Raw genomic sequence first — 15,591 nt, 5'->3', positions numbered from 1 at the left:
AAAGCAGTTTCAACAAAATATGCGAGATGTATTTAGCTTTAAGTACAATTTTGAAACTAGTTCAAGGAAGCAAGACAAGAGATTCAAAGGTTTTTTTGAGTACTTTAGAATCAGAACAAGCATGTTTACAAAGCATAGAGGTTTCTGAACATGATGATAGCAATGCTTTAACCTCCAACATAGGAATAGCTGGGAAAAAATAAATAACCCAAATGGTTTGAAGCCACAAAACTATGTTAAAGAAAGTTTGCATGCAATTGCCAGTCCATGACGTAGAAAACCCTTGATAACCCTTTCAAAATCTAATTCTTATGTGGTAGTGTGACAAAAACCATGAATCCACCCAGATATCCCTAGATTGGATGATGCAGCTATAAATTATGAGTGGGAGAGAAAAAGAGGCAAAGTAGGGCCTCTGTTCTTTGAAAGAAAGAAATCGAACTACCGCTTTGCAGGCAGTTAAGCTGATCTAACAAGTCACTGTTGCAAAAGTGTGAGGTCAAGTCTTAATCTCTTTCCCAGCCTCCTGGCTGCACTGGCAGCAGCTCGGGCATTCCTGTTATCCTTTACCTTACATCAATTAGTCAGTCAGCTGATTTATCTCACTCTTCCAGAGAAAGCCATCCACTGCTCCATTTTTTTTTCCAGGCTGATAGGTCAATGTAGGTAACGGAGGGACCCAACGTACACCAGAACCAGTGCATAGTAAGCAGCAGGATGACCAAAAGCAAGGAGGGCTTGGAGGGGAAAGGACTGTGGATTACTGCCTCTCTCTTCTGGCAGTAGCAAAGTGTGAAATTGTCTCTGAGTGTCTCATGGAAGCGCTGGCTTAGTGCAAGAACTTGTCGTTAGAAGGGAAGAGAGAATAGAAGGGAGAAGTAGAACAAGCCTCGGTCTTGTTCATTGTTGCTTTGGAGAAGTGTGGATATAAGGATGCAGACTAGAGGAGCAGGAATCCGGTATGTCTGCAGAGGATTTAATGGATAGAAACAATATGGGCGTATGCAGCAGCTGCAGCACACCCAGGAGCCAGGGGATGTATAATCCATATGCCAATAATGCGTAGTTTCCCCTGAAAGCGTGGGGCTGACTGCACAGAGCCTTGGCAGCTGCACACTATGTCTACATCCAGCTTGCTATTTCTGAAAATTTTCTGGATGGACAGTACAGCGCACACGCATGGAGCTGCTCCTGCGAGGCTGCTTCGTGTTCTGCAACTGCAGTCCATGCTCACAGTGCTACTGTCCAGAGCTTCCAGACATGCCACAGCTTGTTCAGAAGCCTGCTCCCGACAGCTACCAGACATCCAGAAAGCCCAGACAAATTTATGAAGTCCTCAAAATCTGCCTAAACGTGATTTCCAGGCGGAAAGAGTAAATGTGTCAGAGAAAAGGAAGCCTGCAATATCCAGAAAGTCCTTTGCTACCAGTAGAAAAACAAACATAGGACAACAGAAGTTCAGGAACGCCTGTTCTGATGAAATGAAGGCAAGGCTGGAGCTCAAGTCTCAACTTCATCACCTGCCTTCTCTACTGACTTGATTTACCATAATTTCATTTCACAGATAATTTGAGAGGTTGGGCTTTCACATAATGGCAACATGAGAGGTGTCTCGCAGTTCAGCTTCACAAATGTTCCTGTTGTTGTGGCCATTATGAAAGCTGTATAAGGAACCTACCTCAGGTCTAGACAGCCACGAAGAAAATAACTGTAAACGAATCAGACGCTATGCACTAATGTGAGAATCCGCCCTTCTCTCGCCTTTATATGGTGTTGGCTTATAACATTAATTACTTACATACCTCGCAGAGATGCAATACTTAATTAATATTTCTTAAGTGCTTTGAAATTCTGATGGAAGACGTCATACCACTGTGCATTATGACTAATACAGTGTAAAAGTGATGTCCGTGGCGTTGCTCAAGCAGAATGCTAGAAGGGTGTCTATTCAGCTTCTCTTTTAAAAAGGGAATGGAGAGGAAGAAGTTTTAGGGGAGTGTTTAACACTCAATTATCCAAAAGGAAAAGGGAGAAATGGGGAGGAGAGGAGCTAAAACAGTTTTCAGAGGAATTTACTGTGCAGTGTGCATTAACTCCTGTGAAATCTGAGAGTTAAACACCTTCAGCTTAAAATCCTAGCTCCAGTCAAGTACACAGAAAACCAACTTCAAGTACACACTTTCACCAGCTTCAGTGATGTGAAGATTGTTAGCTTCTGTCATAATTTCCAAGACATGCATTCAGCATCCCATATGCAGGTCTGCGACTTCACATGGCTGCTTGTTTACAGTTGAGGTCCAGGAAATAACCTCATCAAGCCAGGGCACACTCACCACGTGAAAGCAACTGCTCAGCTTCTAATCATCTTTCTACTACAACCCACATTTTGAGTAAATCTTTCAATCCTGTTAATGAATTTGGATCTGAGCTGCCTATTTAAGCTGGTGGCAAAACACTGATTAAATGGAAGCAGTGCAGACATCACTGTAGATTTTTGTAATAAAGATGGGAAGAAAACACCCTGTGTTTCACAGTGGTTGTAACTTGTACATCCCTGGAGTTCAAGTAATTTACTCAGAAGCCTGCAGAATTTGTAATTAATTCCTGACTGGAAAAAAAGCAGAAGTAACAGAAATTCAGACAACTTATTATTTTCAGAATTAGTTCTCCATACCTAGCAGGGTAAAGATTGGGAGACACTTGCTCCTCACCACTTCTGGGTAAGATAGAGGTAAAGAGGACATTTTTCAACTGGGAGCTTTGTGCCTTGGAGACTCAAAGGAGAAACGCTATAAAGAGTAGCAGATGATGGGCATCAACATTTGAATGAAGGTACCTGGGAGCTTCTAATATTAAGAGGAGTCATTTTACAGGAGGAGTCTGTGGCTACTTTGAGTTGGAAACTAAGTGAAAATGTGCTAGATACAAGTTTTTATATTTTGCAAAATTTTTTTAAAGGATTGAAGTCTGTTATTTGGTGCATATGGGGCTCCTGGTAAACCATTACGTGCCTTTTCCCAAATGGTGTGTGATGGCTTCCAATGAGTACCTTTTATGGTATTCCAGAACAGGGAATCTTACAGGTACTATTTATCATAAACCATCTCTTAAGGTAGGGTTTCCGATGATGCGAGATGTAGAAATGTAATACAGCAAACTGCACTCCCAAAGCAGCTTTGTTTCTATGCAATTGCCTAGATGAAATGTAATTATGAAGTTACACACAGCAACTTTCCCTCTTCACTTGTGCTGGATCTTTCTAACTGTACTGCAGGCTCTGAAGCATGTAGGCGTTTAGTTTTCTCTCTCAGTGCTTGTACAGCTGTGTCCACAAATGTATGTATCCAGTAAAACCCAAGGAAATGTTCCTGGATGCCAGAATTAAGCTTAGATGGCTGCTCACATGCAGTTCTCTGTTTTCTATTTAACAGAGGATTTTCATAAATGTCTTGCAGCAGCTTATGCTGTAGCTCTAAGTGCTGACAGTTGCTTTCCAGTCCTAGTGGAGTAAGCAACATCATTCTTCCCTCTAAACTCGACACTCAAAATAGTTTGGTGTATGACCTACATGATGTTGCAGCTCTCTGGATCCGAAGGAGAGACGATGCAAAGGGGCCATGGCAAAAATTCAAACCTAAAGTTTTACTGACTAAAAGTTAAATGTCTTATGCTTGAAGTCACATGCAAATAGTGCCGTGTCACTTGTTTAGACAGATAGGATGTGTCTCCTTCCTCTGAATACTCATCAGTAACATATTTACTGGCCAATCAGTGCCATCAAACATGTTTCTTTAGATTCTACCTTTATTACAGCTGGAGATAACTGTGGGCAGGCAGCATAGAGGAAAAATGGTTCTGTCTGCTGCTTGGCAGGACTGCTTTTGGGGAAGGACACTGAAAATATGCTTACCATGTGTTTTGGAGAGGTATGATTTTGGGGGGGGGGACACACCAGAAAAAAATTACACAGGAGATCAGAGTATGCAAGGCTGTATGTAAGTCAAAGACTTTTACTTAGTGATGTCTGCACTGAGCTGTCAAGACCCAAAAGGCTTCTTAAGACAATATGGTTCCTCATTTTAAGATGTCAGGAAAAAACGCAGTGCTGCTAAATAAGGTATTCAATGGCTTGTTCTTCTCATTGTGTGTCCATCTACATTATACTTGACCTTTTACCTGACTAGCTTGGGCTTCCTCCTACTGGCTTACCCTTTTTTCCTCAGTAGGCTGAAGAGCAGCCCAGCAGCAATCTCTAAAAAACCACACCTGTATGGAAAGCAGCTGAATGGCCTCTAAGCACATCTAGTCAAGCCTAATCACGCCTAACTAGCATGCTTTCCAGGGTAAGTTCTGTTCTCTAACTTCTAACTTGAAGTTTTCTGTGTCTAGTTTCAATGTTAACACTGCTTTCACCGTTACTTTATGCCATGAATAGGACACAAATCCCTGCTTTACTGTTAATTTGTGTCTCTGGCAAGACATGTATTCCTTCTACCTACAACCTGCAGAAGTGGACTTTCAGTAGGCAGTCTAGTTAACTGCTATCTACATTCCGAGTACCTTATTATTATTTTCTTATTATTTTCTCCCACCTCCTAAGTACTCTACACACATTTCTCAGCCTCAGATGAATCATTTTTCATGTTACATTAAAATGAATGTTGTCCCAATGAGTATGTCTTTTCTAGTAGCCCAGATCTTGGTGTACCACCCTGTGTTGACACCTTCAATTCATGGTGTTCATCAACACTATACAACCAGCTGTAGAGACTCCTGTAGAGTGCTAAAAGACTGGAAATCACTGGTCTGAGGTCCTTGGGACTGCGTTAGACTTGTGTTGGATCAAAATTCCCTATGGATACTACCATTCATTATAGGTCTTCCTTCTAGCAGAGTTCAATAGATCAATTTCTAATTATTTTAATGCTGGACTGATCTCTGTCACAATTACTGCTGACAATATCTGTATCAGGAATAAGTATAGGTCTGTAAATCAAAACAACTGATGCTGAGGGCTGTGTTCCCTCTACGTGGGGATTTGTTTAGCCCGCTTCTTGGCTCCTCTCAAGGACTTTCCCACCTATGAGCTGCAGAGGTGGTTAGGCATTGTCCCGTGGTGCAGCCTCTGGTGGCCGACCTGAAAACTTCAGATTCAAGTCAAAGTGCAATAGATGGAGACGATCTGCTTCAAAAACACGCTTTGGGGGGCTCAAACTCGTTTAACATCACCAAAGTGAGAATCTAGACTGGTGCTGGAGCATACATTGACACCTGCCAAGCAGACTGGGAGATCGGTGCCGTCATGAATGAAGGTAATCTGAATTTAGAGAAGGCACACAGGAATGTGGAAGGTTTATCTCTTTGTTAGCTAATGAGAGAAGCTTACAAAGCCATTTTTCAAAGCAGATGCAGCTACAGATACGCAAAAGGAAAACACTGCCTGTTAATCATGCCTCCAGTTGATCTGTGAGAGGTCTAAAAACATGATGGCAGAATCCATTTTTAGGTAATGGGTAATTTGGCTTACCATGTATACTGTAGTGATCAAATTAATAGCAGGAATGACTTTTTATTTGGTGTAGGGAGGGGTGAGAAAATCAAGACAAACCCCTCTAAATTATCTGCTTTGTACTGAAGGTATGCAGAGTACTCTGAGACAGCTCTGGAAACAGGGACTATGTATTTTAGCTGGTGGTATGCTGCACAAACACCTGATGAAAATATGCAAATTCCAAGGAAAGCAAATTACTCTGCCCTGGGGGAAAAGGAGGGACATTAAATACAACTGTTGTTGCTGCTATGCAGTTGTTAAACAAAAGAAATGCCAACTTCGCTCCACCAGATGAAAGTATTCTATCGCTTAACCAAAGATGTTCTAATACTAGAATAAGTATTATTAGTATTTCTAATACTAGAAAGCATCCCCAAAACATGCTTAAAAGCAAATGTCAGTATAAGTAGCGGGCGATGCTTTTCAAGTTGCTCACAACAGGAGAAATACCAAGAAGTGATGCTGAACTGACAACCAGAACCACATTAGTAAAATTTCAAATTTGCTTGTGCATCAGTCAGATTCTCAGAAGCACGCTCTCAAGTAGCTTCTATTCCTTATGATATGCTGAGTGGAAAAAGTAGCACTGCATCTTCAAGAGGTCTGCTCCCACACTGGCTTTATGGTCATGTAACTGCTGCTGATTTCCAGAAACTAGGAAACAATACAGCTTTTATTCTGCAACCTCCTTAGTTACGCAAAATCATAGCACAAAACTGTAGACTGAGCCATTAGTGTTCTAGACAAACAGCAAACCCCAGCTAAGTCCCTTTTTTCCCTCTCCCCTCCTCCTTGCTTGAATATGCAAGCATTTCAAGATCAAGTGTTCACAAAAATCAGTGGTTAACTTCTGTTTCTGTGGCACTTGAACAGTTGCGAGTTGGACAGGCGGTGAGCTGTCTACACAAAAGTAGGGTAGAGATGATGTGGCCTTCAGATCGATATCTTGTGCTCCCTCCTTGCTCTCAGAACAACTGCAAGCTGGGCACCACCAGATCATCATCGGAGCTGCTCTATGGGCTGTGCTTCAGTCTAGGAAAGGTAGTACAGGCAGTCAAGAGAAACTGCTGTGCAACAGCGATGTTCGCATGGAGCCCTGTTATTTAGCAGATAAGTTACATTCTCCTGTGCTGGCTAAACTGATGCAGGTATAAGAGAAAGGTCAAGTGCCCTAATAGCCATAGGGCAAGTGTGGGGTTGTTGTTTTGTGTGAGCTCCAATATTTATGGTGCTTTAAGTGTAGTAAAAACAACCCTCAGCATCAACTCTTCCTCCTGCTCAGTTTTATGTTGTGGTCACAGCTGCAAAGGTGAGGATGTTATTTGAGCTCCTTTTGCTTTCCTGGCAATGAGTCAAACCCTAGAAGTTTGTGTTAGAAAAGCAGTCTGGAAAGTACAATACATACAAGACATGCAAAGCCTCTGACTTCTGGGGAATAACCAGCTTTAAAGTAAAATACACGCAGTAATAATCCATACACTTCATTAATTTCAAGACTGCAACAGCAAAGTACTAGTTAGAAAAAGCTGTAAGATAGTAATGAAGGATATGAGGTTTATTTTTTTCTGTAATCCCAAAAGCTCCTTATCTCCAACCTCCATGTTTTTCCATTCAATTTACAGCTGTCTAAATTAAAGCTTGTCTAACAGAAAAATGACACATGAAGTTTGACTAACCTCATCACCCTGCTCTTGATGAAAATCCACTCTTCCTCAGGAGAATAAGTGCAACAACTTTAAAATTGCTGTGTTTGCGTAAGGTAACTTTTCTTTGCAGTTTGTGCTTAATGGAATTTGGCTGGTTTTGGATATTTCATTACCTTACATTATTATGCTGAGATAGTGAGGGCAGCAACTCTTATCAAGTCTTAACTAAGACAAAATGACCTCCAGGCATAAGCCTGAAAGGCAGTATTCTGCTATCTGTCACCATGCATACATCTTGCTCTGCCACATCCCCCGTCAAGTCTGAGACCCATCAACAGGTGCTACTACATGATACAAAGCATCAGTTTACCGCTGAAATTTGAGTCAAAACAAAGAGTAGGTGCAGTTTAATTTGACTGCAGCTGCGAGTTGCTGCTGGAAGGACTGCTCTTGCCTCTATTCTGTCTCTTCCGCTGCGTATGCCATGTCCAAAAAGCCGCGATGCACTGGGAAACCAACTTTCCAAAACCCAGCTGATCCCTAAACTTGACAGAAGAGGTACAGTGCGATGTAGAGCTGTGCAGTGAAACAGGGCCATCTTGCTGTCACAGCCTGCTATTACTGCAGTCTGAGGGAGGATGCTTACTTTTTGTTTCAACACTTCAACTTATCAAAAACTGGCTTTAAAAGAAGTGCTCCACCCTGCTCTTATACCTCATGCTACTTGCTCCTTTCTTGCACTTTAAGAGTTCATGCAATAGGCAGGAAGAAATTGATTAGAGTAAAAACCCTAATTTTTAGAGTAAAAACCCTGGGATGCAGGAAGAACCAGCCTCGCCAACAAGAAAGGATGAGGGAAACCCTGTCTGGTTTAATGACAGAAGCAGTCCAAAACTGGAGAGTTTCAACTTTTGGAGAAAGAAACATAGCAATTCCCTTTCTTTGTGGTGTCTGAATGACAAAGCAAATCTGACTGTAGTTTTCTTCCCATGTGGATGAGTTACCGCAACTCATTTCCTTTACGTTTGCTCTCCTTCTTCAAATTCCCACTAGCTGTGTTTCTGCCACTGGGTTCCCACAGCACAGGGTATTGTGGCCCTGCACTTGTTTTCACACCCATTTGGCTGAGGCAGGATTTCCTTGCCATGGGGCAGAATCATTGGCACCTTGCACCTCCACCTCCACATGGGAGCTGGTGGTTCTTCCTTGGGCAGTGCTGTCTCTGGAAACTATATTATAGTAGGTGAAATTGGCTTTAGAGGAGCAGATCTTTACAGCAGCCCAAGTATTTACTGTGTATCAGGCTTTGCAGTGTATGAGGAGTGGGTAAAGTCATTTGGTCTGTGACTGGAGGAGACTGAGGGGAGACCTCATTGTCATCTACAGCTTCCTCACAAGGGAAAGAGGAAAAGCAGGCACTCATCTCTCCGATGTCCAATGATAAGACCCAAGGGAATGGCAGGAAGATGGCCCAGGGCAGGTTTAGGTTGGATCTTAGGAAAAGGTTCTTCACCCAGAGGGCAGTGAAGCACTGAACAGTCTCCTCAGGGAAGCAATCATGGTGCCAAGCCTCACAATATTCAAGAAACGTTTGGACAATGCCCTCAGATACATGGCGTGAATGTTGGGGTTGGAGGGACAGGAGTTGGAGTCAATGATCTCTGTGGGTCGCTTCAAACTCAGAACATTCTATGCCCCTTGCTAGATTAATCTGCCTCACATCCCACTTCTAAAAGCAGGCAAGGTGAATTTAAAGCACAATTACATGGCCCTGGCAATCGCACTGTGACATGATGTGTTTATAATTACTCTTGTAAAACACTTGCTCACCCTCTTACAGGTCTGAGACTCCTTGCTCAGCTGCTCACTGTGCAGCTTCCCTCACCACAATGCAGCCTGGTCATTGCCTCTGTTTCTACCCCCAAGCACCTGCTCTTCCCTGCACTTCCCATTCCCTCTGATACTGAAAATGCCAGCAAACAAGCTCTCTAAGTCTTGTTTTGGAGTTTTACAAAGCAAGCACCCTTTATCAGGCAACATGAGAGAGTGATCTCCATCAATCATGTGCAGCGAGACAAAAGCAGGGGACAGAAGGTATTTCCCGCTTACATGCATATGTATAAATTTTCCCAGAAATCTTATGCATATTCTAATACTTTCCAAGGATTAATTTTAATGTTATTATGAACTTCACAACAGTCAAATCTCTTGCTAATTTGAAGGTTTGGAGTCAGCTCTCTGCCAGACCTTGCATTTGAGATGGGGAGAGACTGCAAACAGAGGACATTACGAAAGAGATGTCTGTTCAGCACAGATGAAGAGGCTGAGGGGAGACCTTATCGCTGTCTACAGCTACCTGAAAGGAGATTCGATAGAGTTCGGAGGTCGGTGTTGGTCTCTTTTCCCAAGTGATAGATGATAGGATGAGAGGGAATGGCCCCAAGTTGTGCCAGGAGAGGTTCAGATTGGACATTAGGGAAAATTTCTTCACTGAAATTTTTATTGGGCACTGGCAGAGGCTGCCCAGAGAGGTGGTTGAGTCACCATCCCTGGAGGTATTTAGAAGACTGGTAGATGAAGTGCTTCGGGATATGATTTCGTAGTGTACAGTTGTGGTTGGGCTTGATGATCTCAAAGGTCTTTCCCAGCCTAGTAATTCTATGATATCATAATTTACACAAGACGTGATCATCTCCAAAGTACGAACAACATCTGGAAAAAAACTGCTTGAAAGAAAACATGCTATCAGAGGGACATTCTGTCTGACTTTCAAAAAAATACGGTTACTTAGATGGAACTTAATTCTACTTTAGCTTAGATCAAAAATATTCCATTTTTTGTAATAGTAATGACTTCTTGTATCACTTCCACGGGTCCCTCGTGGGTGTCCCTCAGTGTGCACCCTCCCTGCAACCCCCATCCTGCCCCATTGTTGCCATTTTGTGCAGCACCAAGCCTGTCTGGGGGGAGGCATGTTTCCTGAGGGTGCCTCTCCTCGGGAGTAGGGGTTGGGGTTTCCTCTCTGTTTGTGGAGGTGGAGGGTGTCCCGCAGCTTCAGCTGAGGGACTGAATTGAGACTGAAACTGAGGAGGCAGTGGTGGTTCCCAGTACACTGCCATGCAGGAGCACAGCCCTCCCTGGAACCTAGATCCCATCTCCCCTTTGGTCACAAAAGCCCGTGCAGTGTTACAGGCTTGGGGGAGAATGAATGGAAAGCTGTCTGGCAGAAAAGGACCTGGGGGTGCTGGTTGACATCCAGCTGAATATAAGTCAGCAGTGTGCCCAGGTAGCCAAGGTGGCCAACAGCATCCTGGCTTGCATCAGAAATAGTGTGCCCAGGAGGATCACAGAAGCAATTGTGCCCCTGTACTCAGCATTGGTGAGGTCACACCATGAATACTGTGTCCAGTTTTGGGATCTTCACTGCAAGAAGGACATTGAGATGCTGGAGTGTGTCCAGAGAAGGGCAATGAAGCTGGTGGAGGGGCTGGAGAACAAGTCTTCGGAGGAGCGACTGAGGGGACTGGAATTGTTCGGTCTGGAGAAGAGGAAACAGAGGGGAGACCTTATCACTCTATACAACTACATGAAAGGAGGTTGTAGTGAAGTGGGTGCTGGCCTCTTCTCCCAAGTAACAAGTGATAGGATGAGAGGAAATGTCTTCAAGTTGCATCAGGGGAGGTTTAGACTGGATACTAGGAAATTTCTTTACTGAAAGAGTGGTGAAGTGTTAGAACAGGCTGCCCAGGAAAGTGGTAGAGTCTTTACCTCTGGAGGTGCTGAGCTGACGGTTGGACTGGATGATCTTTTAGGGCTTTCCCAACATTGATAATTCTATGATTCTATGATGATCCAAAAGACTCCTGAACCCACTGCTTTGTGCTGAGATCTGCTCTCTTTCCTGCTGTTTTATTACTTTTTCCAGGCCAAGCCTCAAACCAAGAGACACCACAAAAACACATTTATGCATTAAAATCAAATTGAAAAACCCAACAGTATATCTGCCTCTTTCCAGCAATCCCTAAAGAAAACTCTGTGGATCTAATCTGATGACCTGATTCCACACAATGATATGCATATTTAACTTAATTACTGCTGTCTTTAGCTTATCTTTTTCATTCCAAACCTATCCCTCATCATTGTACTGTGTAAGCCAATGCCTCTGTCAGAGTTTATTTAAGTGGGATCATCCAGAGCTGTTGCCGAGCTCAGCACTGAGGCTGCAGCTTTCGTCAAGTGTGTGTGAGCGCTTCTGGATTACAGGATCCCCTGAGCCTTGGCTCACAGTTGTGATTCATCGGAAATTAAGCAATGAGTTTAGCAATAATTTCAGAGTGTGTTCTGCTGCTGGTTCTTAGTGCATCACCCCTGCTTTGATAGTTATTGCACGTGCTTCCTGCAGGAGGAGTTGAATCGGGCATTCTTCTCCGGTCAGCTGCAGCCAGTTTGTTGTCTTACCCAAGTAGTTTCCAGCTTCTTCCAGTCCCTGTACTCAGTGCTGGTGAGGCAGCATCTTGAATACTGTTTTGGGCCCCTCACTACAAAAGGTGCTGGAGCGTGTGCAAAGAAGGGCAATGAAGCTGGTGAAGGGTCTGGAGCACAAGACTTACGAGGAGTGGCTCAGGGAACTGGGACTTTTTAATCTGAAGAAGAGGAGGCTAAGGGGAGACCTTATCACTCTTTACAACTATCTGAAAGGAGGCTATAGTGAGAGGTGGGTGCTGGTCTCTTTTCCCAAGCAACAAGTGATAGGATGAGAGGAAATGGTCTCAAGTTGTACCAGAGGAGGTTTAGACTGGATATTAGGAAATATTTCTTTACTGAAAGAGTGGTGAAACATTGGAACAGGCTGCCCAGGGAAGTGGTGGAGTCTCCATCCCTGGAGGCATTCAAAAAGCATGTAGACATGGTACTTTAGGACATGGTTTATTAGACATGGTGGAGTTGGGCTGGTGGTTGGACTTAATGATCTTAGATGACTTTTCCATACTTAATGATTCTATGAATCTTATTTACACTTTTTGGCCTACTGTTGTGATTTACTGGAATATTATCTGCTATTGAATCCTCTCAAATAAAACTGTTTCTTACCACGGAGGGCTTCTAGGGGTTGCCAGTCATCTCCTATTGTCAGAACGACTATTTTGCATTGCTTGCTTGTTCCTGACAAAATAATTGCAAAGTGAGAGATTGCTAGGTTGCAGCTGAAGTTAATTAATACATCTGCTTGCTAGGGCATGTAACACTTATGGGATTGTGGAAGGTGAGAGCAGGGAGAAACATGGCGTGGGAAGACAATCAACAGAACAAAACAATGTGCAGATGTGAACAAAAAATAGACAATGAGAAATACAGGACAGAAAAGGGAGCAGGTGGCCCAGCCTAGTGGGAACTCTTCCTAAGAAGCCTGGTGAAGAGGATGTTTTGTATGCAAAGTTGCAGGGTTTTTAACCTCTCATTCTCTCCCTCTGCCTTTCCATTAACATCCCTTCTTTGTGGGAATTGGTTGCCTTTACCTTCAGGGGTGGTCTAACTCCTACATATCTAATTGCTTTCTGAAAAATCTATTTTGTATGTTTCAGACCTGAAGAAGGATTTTGTGCCAAAAGCTTGCTTAGGGTTCCCAGCTACGCCTGTGTTGGCCTAACTGCTCCTGCAGGCCTTCTCCTTGCAGTGTTGCAATGATGAAAGCTATACAATAGCCATCCAATTTTGGTCAAGTTTTATTGGTATTGAAAGGTAGTCACTATTTATAGATACTCTCTCTGCTATTTCAATATGGAAAGAGAAACAGACTGTGTAAGACATTGATACACTGGTGGAGCTATGTCCATGCTGGGGGCTATTTGCTGCCGTTTCCAAGTTTGGAGTTTTTCTCTTCCGACTGCCACCACCTTGGGGACCCTGGCCTCTCTTGCCATGCCAGCCGCTCATCTAACAGCTGCAGATGGCTCCTCCAGAGCCCATGTCATGTTTCATCTCTGGAGGAACTGCTCCTCCAATCTTGACCAGGTCTGGAGTTCAGTTAAATGTTGAGTTTGTTATTTATCCACCTGGATAAATAAACCTATGGCAGAGGGAGCACCAGGCTGTACACAGGGATCAAACAGCAAGTAGTTACCCGACTGGTTTAAGCTAACCTGACTCCACAGTGTGGTGGAAAGATGCAGTTGCGCTTTCCTGTTTGGCTGTGTGTTGCCACTTCCACGTGGTTTGGGGAGTAAATCCATCTGGAAAGTGGCTTTTTTTCCCCATTTTTTTTGCAAGCTTAATTATGAGATTGGACGGGTCCCACACCCTGTAGAACACATGGCTGTACAAATTCGAACACTGCTACAGAATCCAAAGGCTCCGAGTTACATCTGCCTGTAATCACGTCCATATGCATTCCTTCATATGTTCTGTTATTTGTTATGGATTCCTATCATGTGCTAATTGATTCGTTACTTTATGCTAAGCATACAGTCCCATGCTAGTCATTAGCAGTCCCATATGTTAAACTCAAGATGTATATCTTTAAATGCCTTAACTCCTGGACTGCCAGTCCTCCTTCACACAATACCACACCTATGTTGTAGGCCTTCATTCATGCTTTGATGATGTTTGAATTTCATGCTCGTCAGTCTCACATGTAATTCTTCAGTTACTCCCTAGAGCTCCCCCTTACTGTAGTTGTGTAACAACTTTAATTAGAGCTGCTGATGCGTTAGATCTGTGCTTTAGCCTGTGGTAATACAATGTGCTTGAGAGGGGAAGGAAAGAATTTTGAAACAGCCTGTCACATGTTTGAAGCATTCAGCATAATAATGTCAATATAAATCTCGTGGTCAGATGAAGTTATATTAGACTATGGAAGTTTTGCCTGAGTTAAAGCTCCTTAACTGCGTCAGAAAACGTGACTCTGGCAAAGCAAATGTAGCTGGGAGGAGGCCAAGTGAGCTCCTGAAGGCTCACTGCTAAGGCTGTTAACTGGTCGGAACAAACGAGTGGGGGAAAAATCCCAGTTTGCAGAATTTCAGAATAAAGAATTCAAGGAATGTGGAGCTACAGTGTATTTTTAAGCTTTATAGGAAGAAGGTAAGCTATTCACAGTATTACTACTCACACACAGCATGCCCCAAGGTTTCCCAGAAACAGGGTGACTTGAACACATTCGGGTGCCAAAAAAAAAATTGTTACCAATTTCTCCAGTTATTTCTAATTTACATCGGAGGCATATGAGTACAGAATTTGGTCTCTGTGCCCAATGTGTGTCCCAATGTGACAGTTTTATGTGCTATTATAATCTGTGAATGGCCAACATCAGCATGGTGTAGAATGATCTGTGGAATTCAGATCATCCTCACTTCATAGACTGTTTATTGCAAGAACTACTGGCCTCAGGGGAAATACCTACACCCTCCCAGGCTTTTATCTGCCAAGCCCCAGTACAGCAGCTGAAATCCTGTTGCATGTAGATAAGAATGGCAAGTAAAGAGGCTGGGAGAAACTAGCTCTCCATGTGCTTAAGCACATGTTGTGGGCCTGGAAGCAATCCTTGTGGAAAGGGAGACAAATAGCCTTGAGTAAGAGCTTGTGTAATATCCATCCAGCAATATCCTGATACTGAAAATGCCAGCAAATAAACACTCTAAGACTCATTTTGAGTTTTAGAAAGCAAGCACCCTTTATCAGGCCTGGGCAACACAAGGCAGTGATCTCCATCCATCATGTGCAGCAACACAAGAGCTGGGGACAGAACATATTTCATGCATATGGATAAATTTTCCCACAACTCTTATGCACACTCTATTACTTTCCAAGGACTAATTTTAATGATATTATGAACTTCACAACAGCCAAAACTCTTACTGATTTGGAGCTTTGGAGTCAGCTCTGCCTAACCTTGCATTTGAGATGGGGAGAGACTGCAAACAGGGGATTGCAGTCGAAGAGAGATCTGTTTAGCACAGATCACTCGGCACACAAATCTTATCACCTTCAAAGATTGAACTGTGTCTGGGAAAATACTGTATTAAATAAAACGTGCTATCAGAGGAACATTCGGTCTAACTCTCAAAAAATGTAGTTACTTAGATGAAACTTAACTCTTCTTTAGCTGTAATCAAATATATTCCACTTTTTGTAATAGTAACTACTTCTTGTGTCAGTCCCAGCAGCTGTTTTCTGTAGAAAGCCAGGCACAGGATGATTTCCTTTCCACTTTGCACTGCTGAAAAGTCCCTATTTCCTGAGCAGAGTCTCAACTTGCAGCGTAAACCCTGTGGATGCAGCTGGGGTGGACACGAGTGCCGCTGATGTGCTGGTCCCTGAAAACCCTTAGTGACTGGGCTGTGGGTGATGCCTGGCTGAGGTGACTGCTGTGTGGGCTTAACTGAGGTCTTTATAAATGAA

This window comes from Cuculus canorus, chromosome 2 (genome assembly GCF_017976375.1).
Source record: "Cuculus canorus isolate bCucCan1 chromosome 2, bCucCan1.pri, whole genome shotgun sequence".
NCBI classification, from domain to species: domain Eukaryota; kingdom Metazoa; phylum Chordata; class Aves; order Cuculiformes; family Cuculidae; genus Cuculus; species Cuculus canorus.
Note: the sequence above shows the minus strand (reverse complement) of the source record.